A 10,000-nucleotide genomic window follows, 5' to 3' on the forward strand; every position below is an offset into this window, starting at 1 on the left:
TTACTAGTTTCGAGACGTGAGAACAGATACTCTTATTAGTTTCGAGATGTGAGAACACTTACTAGTTTCAAGACGTGAGAACAGATACTCTTATTAGTTTCGAGACGTGAGAACAGAGACTCTTATTAGTTTCGAGACGTGAGAACAGAGACTCTTATTAGTTTCGAGACGTGAGAACAGAGACTCTTATTAGTTTCGAGACGTGAGAACAGATACTCTTATCAGTTTCGAGATGTGAGAACACTTACTAGTTTCAAGACGTGAGAACAGATACTCTTATTAGTTTCGAGACGTGAGAACAGAGACTCTTATTAGTTTCGAGACGTGAGAACAGAGACTCTTATTAGTTTCGAGACGTGAGAACAGAGACTCTTATTAGTTTCGAGACGTGAGAACACTTACTAGTTTCGAGACGTGAGAACAGATACTCTTATCAGTTTCGAGATGTGAGAACACTTACTAGTTTCAAGACGTGAGAACAGATACTCTTATTAGTTTCGAGACGTGAGAACAGAGACTCTTATTAGTTTCGAGACGTGAGAACAGATACTCTTATCAGTTTCGAGATGTGAGAACACTTACTAGTTTCAAGACGTGAGAACAGATACTCTTATTAGTTTCGAGACGTGAGAACAGAGACTCTTATTAGTTTCGAGACGTGAGAACAGAGACTCTTATTAGTTTCGAGACGTGAGAACAGAGACTCTTATTAGTTTCGAGACGTGAGAACAGATACTCTTATCAGTTTCGAGATGTGAGAACACTTACTAGTTTCAAGACGTGAGAACAGATACTCTTATTAGTTTCGAGACGTGAGAACAGAGACTCTTATTAGTTTCGAGACGTGAGAACAGATACTCTTATCAGTTTCGAGATGTGAGAACACTTACTAGTTTCAAGACGTGAGAACAGATACTCTTATTAGTTTCGAGACGTGAGAACAGAGACTCTTATTAGTTTCGAGACGTGAGAACAGATACTCTTATCAGTTTCGAGATGTGAGAACACTTACTAGTTTCAAGACGTGAGAACAGATACTCTTATTAGTTTCGAGACGTGAGAACAGATACTCTTATTAGTTTCGAGACGTGAGAACAGAGACTCTTATTAGTTTCGGGACGTGAGAACAGATACTCTTATTAGTTTCGAGACGTGAGAACAGATACTCTTATTAGTTTCGAGATGTGAGAACACTTACTAGTTTCGAGACGTGAGAACAGAGACTCTTATTAGTTTCGGGACGTGAGAACAGATACTCTTATTAGTTTCGAGACGTGAGAACAGATACTCTTATTAGTTTCGAGATGTGAGAACACTTACTAGTTTCGAGACGTGAGAACAGAGACTCTTATTAGTTTCGAGACGTGAGAACAGATACTCTTATTAGTTTCGAGATGTGAGAACACTTACTAGTTTCGAGACTTGAGAACAGATACTCTTATTAATTTCGAGATATGAGAACAGATACTCTTATTAATTTCGTGACGTCAGAACAGATATTCTTATTAGTTTCGAGACGTGAGAACACTTACTAGTTTCGAGACGTGAGAACAGATACTCTTATCAGTTTCGAGATGTGAGAACACTTACTAGTTTCGAGACGTGAGAACAGATACTCTTATTAGTTTCGAGACGTGAGAACAGAGACTCTTATTAGTTTCGGGACGTGAGAACAGATACTCTTATTAGTTTCGAGAAGTGAGAACACTTATTAGGTTTGGGACGTGAGAACCGATACTCTTATTGGTTTCGAGACGTGAGAACACTTACTAGTTTCGAGACGTGAGAACCGATACTCTTACTGGTTTCGAGACGTGAGAACACTTACTAGTTTCGAGACGTGAGAACTCTTACTAGTTTCGAGACGTGAGAACCGATACTCTTACTGGTTTCGAGACGTGAGAACACTTACTAGTTTCGAGACGTGAGAACACTTACTAGTTTCGAGACGTGAGAACAGATACTCTTATTAGTTTCGAGACGTGAGAACAGATACTCTTATTAGTTTCGAGACGTTGTGATAATGGTGAAGTGTTTAAACCTACAGTATTTATCTTTGGTTAATGTAACAAAACCTAATTATGTTGTACTAATTATGTAGAATATTTGTGATTAATTCTGCTACAGGATACTTAGAATACAGATACTGTTATTAGTTTCGAGACGTGTCGTGAGAGTGGTGAAGTGTTTAAACTACAGTATTTAGCTTCGGTTAATGTAAAAAAAGTAATTAAATGGTATTTTTGTGATTAATTCTGCTACAGGATATAAATTTTGAAATTCAAGATTTACACGAATATTACATCAAGTATAGAATACGAAAATTTACAAAAAAGGTAAGTGTTATTTTTAAAGATTTTATTTTCTTATCATTAATTTCACAGTGTTCTTTATTCTTCTTCTAGGTAACATGATAAGTGTTATTTTTTTTTTTTTTTGAGAAAATGTCCCTTGATAATAATACAGCTACCTCTTACTTTTCATATTAAATGTCTTTATAGCTTTTATCTACAAATGCAATTAGACTTCGTTATCTTTATTTGCATTAAACGTATGAGATGAAAAAAATACTAAAAAAAAAATAGATTTAATATTCGCAAACAGGACGCTCGCTAACATTTCCTAAAGTTCAAGTTGTTATTGTTGACGTACAAAAAATGGAGTACTATATTTCATCATGTAAGAAGCACATGAATATAAGTACTTAGGAGAGGCAGTAAGTATTTCCAAAGGACACGAGACCGAAATTAAAAAAAGGATAAAGCATGGAATGGATGGCATTTGGTAAACGAATGAGATTATGAAAAGTCAAATGCCACTTTCTCTAAAAAGAAAATGATTCAATCAGATGGTCCTACCGGTATTAACTTATGCATCAGAGACATGAAGCCTTACTTGAATCTTAGAACTTAAGCATGGAATGGATAGCATTTGGTAAACGAATGAGATTATGAAAAGTTAAATGCCACTTTCTCTAAAAAGAAAAGTATTTAAAAAGATGGTCCTACCGGTATTAACTTATGCTTAAGAAACTTGAAGCCTTGCTAAAGTCTTAGAATTTGAGCTAGTTACAACTCAAGGAGCTATGGAAAGAATAATGATGGGAATAACACTAAGAGACAGAAAAAGAGCAACATGGATACGAGATCAAACAAAAGGATATTCTAACAACAAGTAAGACAAAGAAATGAACATGTGCAGGACATAATAAGAATAGCAGATAATAGATGTATATTATGAATAACAGAATGAGCCCCAGGAGATTGTAAAAGATGCAGGGGAAGGAAGAGAAGACGATTGGTTGACGAACTAAGACAGTCTGCTGGTGTGTATTGGAGCAGAAAGACCATAAGCAGATGCAAGTGGAAGATGTCTGAGGCATTTGTTCTGCATCATATTAGTAATAGCTGATATATATATATATATATATATATTTATATAAAAATATATGTATAAATATGTATATACACACACACATATATATATATATATATATATACATATATATATATATATATATATATAATACTCATATACTGTACACACGTAAGGACATACATATTTCTGTATATACATATACTGTACACACGTAAGCACAATATATGTATATATATACAGTATACATATATATACAATACACACAAACACACACACATACATATATATATATATATATATATATGTATATATATATGTGTGTGTGCTTATATATATTAGAGGTTATAGCTAACTTGCTATAGGGAACATTCAGGCACACTATCCTGTTTTTTCATTTCCTTTCCTCAATCAGCTTATAGCATCCTGCTTTTCAAGCTACGGTTGTAGCTTAGCTAATAATAATAATAATAATAATAATAATAATAATAATAATAATAATAATAATAATAATAATAACGAATGTTTTATATAGAGGTTCATTACTGGAACTACAGCGTTACAGGGCAGAAATCTAAGATTATTTTTCTTTTAACCCTAATGTAGCCTAAGGGGTAAATGAAAACACGTCAGCGAATAACAAGGTCTACGTTAATGTATTCCATACATTGAGGAAACTTAGGATCATACATTCTCGTGAAGGCATTTCGCTCTATTTTGAAGTCAACATCATCATCCATTACTTAAAAAGGAGTGAGGGGAACTATATGCAATTCATTTAAAGAAAGATTTTTATTCAAGTCAATAAGTATTAACATTCTAATATCTGAGAAGTGACGTGTTATTATTACTATTATTAATAGCTAAGCTAAAACCTTAGTTGGAAAAGCAAGATGCTATAAGACCCAGGGCATCAACAGAGAATAATAGCCCAGTGAGGAAAGGAAATAAGGAAATAAATAAAATACATGATATGTAATGAACAATCTTTCATATATAAACCATAAAAAGAGAATTATGTCAGCCTGTTTAACATATAAACATTTGCTGAAAGTTTGAACTATTGAAGTTCTGCCAATTAGGAAGATCATGAGAGAGAGAGAGAGAGAGAGAGAGAGAGAGAGAGAGAGAGAGAGCATGTGTCATGTGCGGATCACTAAGTTTGAGAAATAAGTATTTTAATATCGGTTGAGAGAGAGAGAGAGAGAGAGAGAGAGAGAGAGGCTGTGTCATGGGCCGGTCATTGTGAATTCTATAAATAAAACTGTCTTTAAATGGGATACAAAAAGGAAACACCTATACTCGTTTATTTTTAATGAGGCGCATTTGCACCGACTAGCAGGGGTGCCCTTATAGCTCGGAAAAGTTTCCTGCTATCTGATTGGTTAGAATGATCTTATCAAACCAATCAGCGATCAGGAAACTTTTCCGAGCTAAAAGGGCACCCCTGCGAGTCGGTGCAAATCTGCCTCACTAAAAAGAATTGACTATGGTAACTTGGCCCAAAGAAGTTTTAAATATATTTTCGGTGATTTGAGAAGTCATTATTTTTTCTATTTTTTTTTTTTTTTTTGGTATTGTCCCTTTTTTCACTCAAAATTTCATTTACGTTTATACTCCTTTAGGTGATAAATTCTATGGAAACGAGATATACTTGTTAAGCTATAACCCTAGATGGAAAGACAGAATGCTATAAGCCCAGGGGCTCCAACAGTGAAAATAGCTCAGTGAGGAATGGAAAAAAGGAAAAGTGAATTCTAAGAACAGTATCATCAAAATACATATCTCCTATATAAACTGTAAAAACTTTAACAAGGGGAAGAGAAATAAGATAGAATAGTGTGCCCGAGTGTACCCTCAAGCAAGAGAACTCTACCCCAAAAACAGTGGAAGACCATAGTACAGAGGCTATGGCGCTACCAAAGACTAGAGAACAATGATTTGATTTAGGAGTGTCCTTCTCCTAGAAGAGACCGAAACTCACCCAACAATTCAACGTTTTATTTTATTTATTTATTTATTTTTTTTTTTTTGGTGGAAAGCAAACCTATTTTTCGCCCGCTCCCCAATTATCGCCGAGTGATAATATAGTATCGCTCGGCATTTTCTGACTTCGAAGGCCAATGGGAACAGTCAGGACGGAGCTCCATAGCGTCTTCCAGGAACTGATAAATCCAGATGATGGAAGGAGCTGTTCTGGCGAACAAGCTTTCCTTGGGATAATAAAAGGAAGATGGATGTTTATGTAACGAATAGTCTTTTTGTGCATTTTTTATTGATGTCTGTGGAGTTTTACGTATAAGAGAGAGAGAGAGAGAGAGAGAGAGAGAGAGAGTCAATGTGAAGGATAGCCTTTTTTGTGTATTTTTACAGAGAGAGAGAGAGAGAGAGAGAGAGAGAGAGAGAGAGAAAATGTTAATCTGAAAGATAGCCTTTTTGTGTATTTTTACAGAGAGAGAGAGAGAGAGAGAGAGAGAGTCAATGTGAAGGATAGCCTTTTTTGTGTATTTTTACAGAGAGAGAGAGAGAGAGAGAGAGAGAGAGAGTCAATGTGAAGGATAGCCTTTTTTGTGTATTTTTACAGAGAGAGAGAGAGAGAGAGAGAGAGAGAGAGAGAGAGAGAGAAAATGTTAATCTGAAAGATAGCCTTTTTGTGTATTTTTACAGAGAGAGAGAGAGAGAGAGAGAGAGAGTCAATGTGAAGGATAGCCTTTTTTGTGTATTTTTACAGAGAGAGAGAGAGAGAGAGAGAGAGAGAGAGAGAGTCAATGTGAAGGATAGCCTTTTTTGTGTATTTTTACAGAGAGAGAGAGAGAGAGAGAGAGAGAGAGAGAGAGAAATGTTAATGTGAAGGGTAGCCTTTTTGTGTATTTTTACAGAGAGAGAGAGAGAGAGAGAGAGAGAGAGAGAGAGAAATGTCAACGTGAAGGATAGCCTTTTTTGGGTATTTTTACAGAGAGAGAGAGAGAGAGAGAGAGAGAGAGAGAGAGATGTTAATGTGAAGGGTAGCCTTTTTGTGTATTTTTACAGAGAGAGAGAGAGAGAGAGAGAGAGAGAGAGAGAAATGTCAATGTGAAGGATAGCCTTTTTTTGGGTATTTTTACAGAGAGAGAGAGAGAGAGAGAGAGAGAGAGAGAGAGAGATACTTATTCTTGAATATCATTTAGACTGCTAGAACGCTGCTTACAATGTTCATACACTATTCCTGATCTACAATGACTACATTGATTATTTACATTATTCCACGATGCAAGTTATGATGACATCATCCATCATATACTTAAACTAAATAATAAAGGATAATTAAATTAATCTTACTTCAAACTGAGTTACTTAAACCTCTCACTTGACCAATCTCGAAGTACTTGGTAAAACAACAATACTACAATATGTCGTTTAAGAAATTATATCCATATTTTCCAACAAATTTAGAAGGGGAATCTGCCATACTAATTAAATACGAACGTTGATTATTCAAAGTGTCTGTAAATGATTGTGTTAGCCGATGTGGTAACGTCCCTGACTGTTGAACGCAATACTGGCGTTCGAGTCCCGTCAAACACGTTAGCTCCTTTGGTTGCTGCAGCCTCACCATCCTTGTGAGCTAAGGATGGGGGGTTTAGGGGAGTTTATAGTTCTATCTGCTGAGTCATCAGCACCCATTGTCTGGCTATCCTTGGTCCTAGCTTGAGTGGCGAGTGAGCTAGGGTGCTGATTATATATATATATATATATATATGTACATATATACATACATATATATATATATATATATATATGTATATATATACATATATATATATATATATCAAATAAGCCATATATATTTTTGATATATTAATGTCTGGATTCTCTTAACAACCTCGGGATCACAGACCCAGGCGAAATCTCACAAAGACAAGAGCTTGGCTCCGGCCGGGAATCGAACCCTGGTCGGCAAGCTTATATAGACAGTGACTAACCAACTTGGCCACTGTCTATATAAGCTTGCCGACCAGGGTTCGATTCCCGGCCGGAGCCAAGCTCTTGTCTTTGTGAGATTTCGCCTGGGTCTGTGATCCCGAGGTTGTTAAGAGAATCCAGACATTAATATATCAAAAATATATATGGCTTATTTGAATATGAAAAAACACGTAAAAATGTGCAAAATTTATCATATATATATATATATATATATATATAGTCAGTCTCTAGGGTATTGTCCTGCTCGATAGGGCAATGTCACTGTCCCTTGCTTCTGCCATTCATGAGTTGCCTTTAAACCTTTAAATGCTGATACTAACTTGATAAAACAGAGTCAACAGACTGTGTTCTGTGACAACAGGAAAAACTCGTAATTGCAAACAAGTAAACTCAGCATTAATATACTTTCATAAATATAATAACGTTGGCCTTAGTTCAAGAATAGCATTGATTTTTAAACAGCATTGTTAATTTTTAATTCAAAGAACATTCCTCTCTCTCTCTCTCTCTCTCTCTCTCTCTCTCCTTCTTCTTCTTAGCCCAATTACACCCGCTCTCTCTCTCTCTCTCTCTCTCTCTTCTTCTTCTTCTTCTTCTTCTTCATCTTAGCTCAATTACCTCTCTCTCTCTCTCTCTCTCTCTCTCTCTCTCTCTCTCTCTCTTCTTCTTCTTCTTCTTCTTCTTAGCCCAATTACACACACACACATCTCTCTCTCTCTCTCTCTCTCTCTCTCTCTCTCACATGTTCCAGGTTCGTAAAATATGACTTTCATAGATTTCGGATAAAAGGGCCAATTAACACTGATAAAGTTTCTTTCGATATTGGAAGTTTTAAGGGTTAATGACCAATCAAACCTTTATGGCGTATCAGGACATTATCTATAAAATATACTTAGAGTTTCTCCTCCTTCTCAATTCCCATCATGACAATTGCTCTTATGATTCTCATTTTATTACCTCCACCAACGAAGTTGGAAGGAGGTTACGTTTTCACCCCTGTTTATGTGTTTGTTTGTGTGTGTATATGTTTGTGAAAAGCTTCCTGACCACAATTTGAATCGTAGAGTAATAAAATTTGCAGGGATTAACTGTTATACAAAAAGCTAGAAATGATTAAATTTTGGAAGGTCAAAGGTCAAGCTCACGGTCAATCAAAATGTCCAATTCACATCCTGACAGTTGTTCTTATGATTCTCTTTTCGTTACCTCCACCAACGAAGTTGGAAGGAGGTTATGTTTACACCCCTGTTTATGTGTTTGTTTGTGTGTGTATATGTTTGTGTGTGCATGTTTGTGAACAGCTTCCTGGCCATAAATTGAATCGTAGAGTAATAAATTTTGCAGGGATTAACTGTTATACAAAAAGCTGGAAATGATTAAATTTTGGAGGGTCAAAGGTCAAGGTCACGGTCAAGCAAAATGTCCAATTCACATCCTGACAATTGTTCTCATGATTCTCTTTTCATTACCTCCGCCAACGAAGTTGGAAGGAGGTTATGTTTACACCCCTGTTTATGTGTTTGTTTGTGTGTGTATATGTTTGTGTGTGCATGTTTGTGAACAGCTTCCTGACCACAATTTTAACCGTCAAGCAATGAAACTTACAGGGATTAACTGTTATGCAAAAAGCTGGAAATGATTAAATTTTGGAAGGTCAAAGGTCAAGGTCACGGTCAAGCAAAATGTCCAATTCACATCATGACAATTGTTCTCATGATTCTCTTTTCATTACCTCCGCCAACGAAGTTGGAAGGAGGTTATGTTTACACCCCTGTTTATGTGTTTGTTTGTGTGTGTATATGTTTGTGTGTGCATGTTTGTGAACAGCTTCCTGACCACAATTTTAACCGTCAAGCAATGAAACTTACAGGGATTAACTGTTATGCAAAAAGCTGGAAATGATTAAATTTTGGAAGGTCAAAGGTCAAGGTCACGGTCAAGCAAAATGTCCAATTCACATCATGACAATTGTTCTCATGATTCTCTTCTTATTACCTCCACCAACGAAGTTGGAAGGACGTTATGATTTTACCCCTGTTTATGTGTTTGTTTATGTGTGCATGTGTTTGAATGTTTATTTGTAAACAGCTTCCTGACCACAATTTTAACAATAGAGTAATAAAATTTGCAGGGATTAACTGTTATGCAAAAAGCTGGAAATTATTATATTTTGGAAGGTCAAAGGTCAAGGTCACGGTCAAGCAAAATGTCCAATTCACATCCTGACAATTGTTCTTATGATTCTCTTTTCATTACCTCCGCCAACGAAGTTGGAAGGAGGTTATGTTTTCACCCCTGCTTGTGTGTTTGTTTATGTGTATGTATGTGTGTTTGTTTGTGAACAGCTCCCTGGTCAAAATATTGATAATATTAATCGTCAAGTAATGAAACTTACAGGGATTAACTGTTATGCAAAAAGATGGAAATCATTATATTTTGGAAGGTCAAAGGTCAAGGTCACGGTCAAGCAAAATGTCCAATTCACATCCTGACAATTGTTCTTATGATTCTCTTTTCATTACCTCCGCCAACGAAGTTGAAAGGGGGTTATGTTTACACCCCTGCTTGTGTGTTTGTTTGTGTGTGTATATGTTTGTGTGTGCATGTTTGTGAAAAGCTTCCTGGCCACAATTTTAATCGCCAAGTAACGAAACTTACAGGG

The 10,000-nt window shown here is 36.0% G+C and overlaps 1 protein-coding gene across 1 annotated transcript in view; it reads left to right on the forward strand.

Moving 5' to 3' along the window:
- Positions 1–2,315: 2,315 nt before the first annotated feature.
- Positions 2,316–10,000, forward strand: part of LOC137658805 (leucine-rich repeat neuronal protein 3-like) — a 555,589-nt gene continuing 547,904 nt past the window's right edge. The window contains exon 1 of the mRNA XM_068393881.1: positions 2,316–2,336. The gene's annotated coding sequence lies outside the window, so the exon portion shown is untranslated. The remainder of the gene's footprint in view (positions 2,337–10,000) is intronic.

The sequence above is a fragment of the Palaemon carinicauda genome, chromosome 1 (assembly GCF_036898095.1).
Source record: "Palaemon carinicauda isolate YSFRI2023 chromosome 1, ASM3689809v2, whole genome shotgun sequence".
In the NCBI taxonomy this organism is placed as follows: Eukaryota; Metazoa; Arthropoda; class Malacostraca; order Decapoda; family Palaemonidae; genus Palaemon; species Palaemon carinicauda.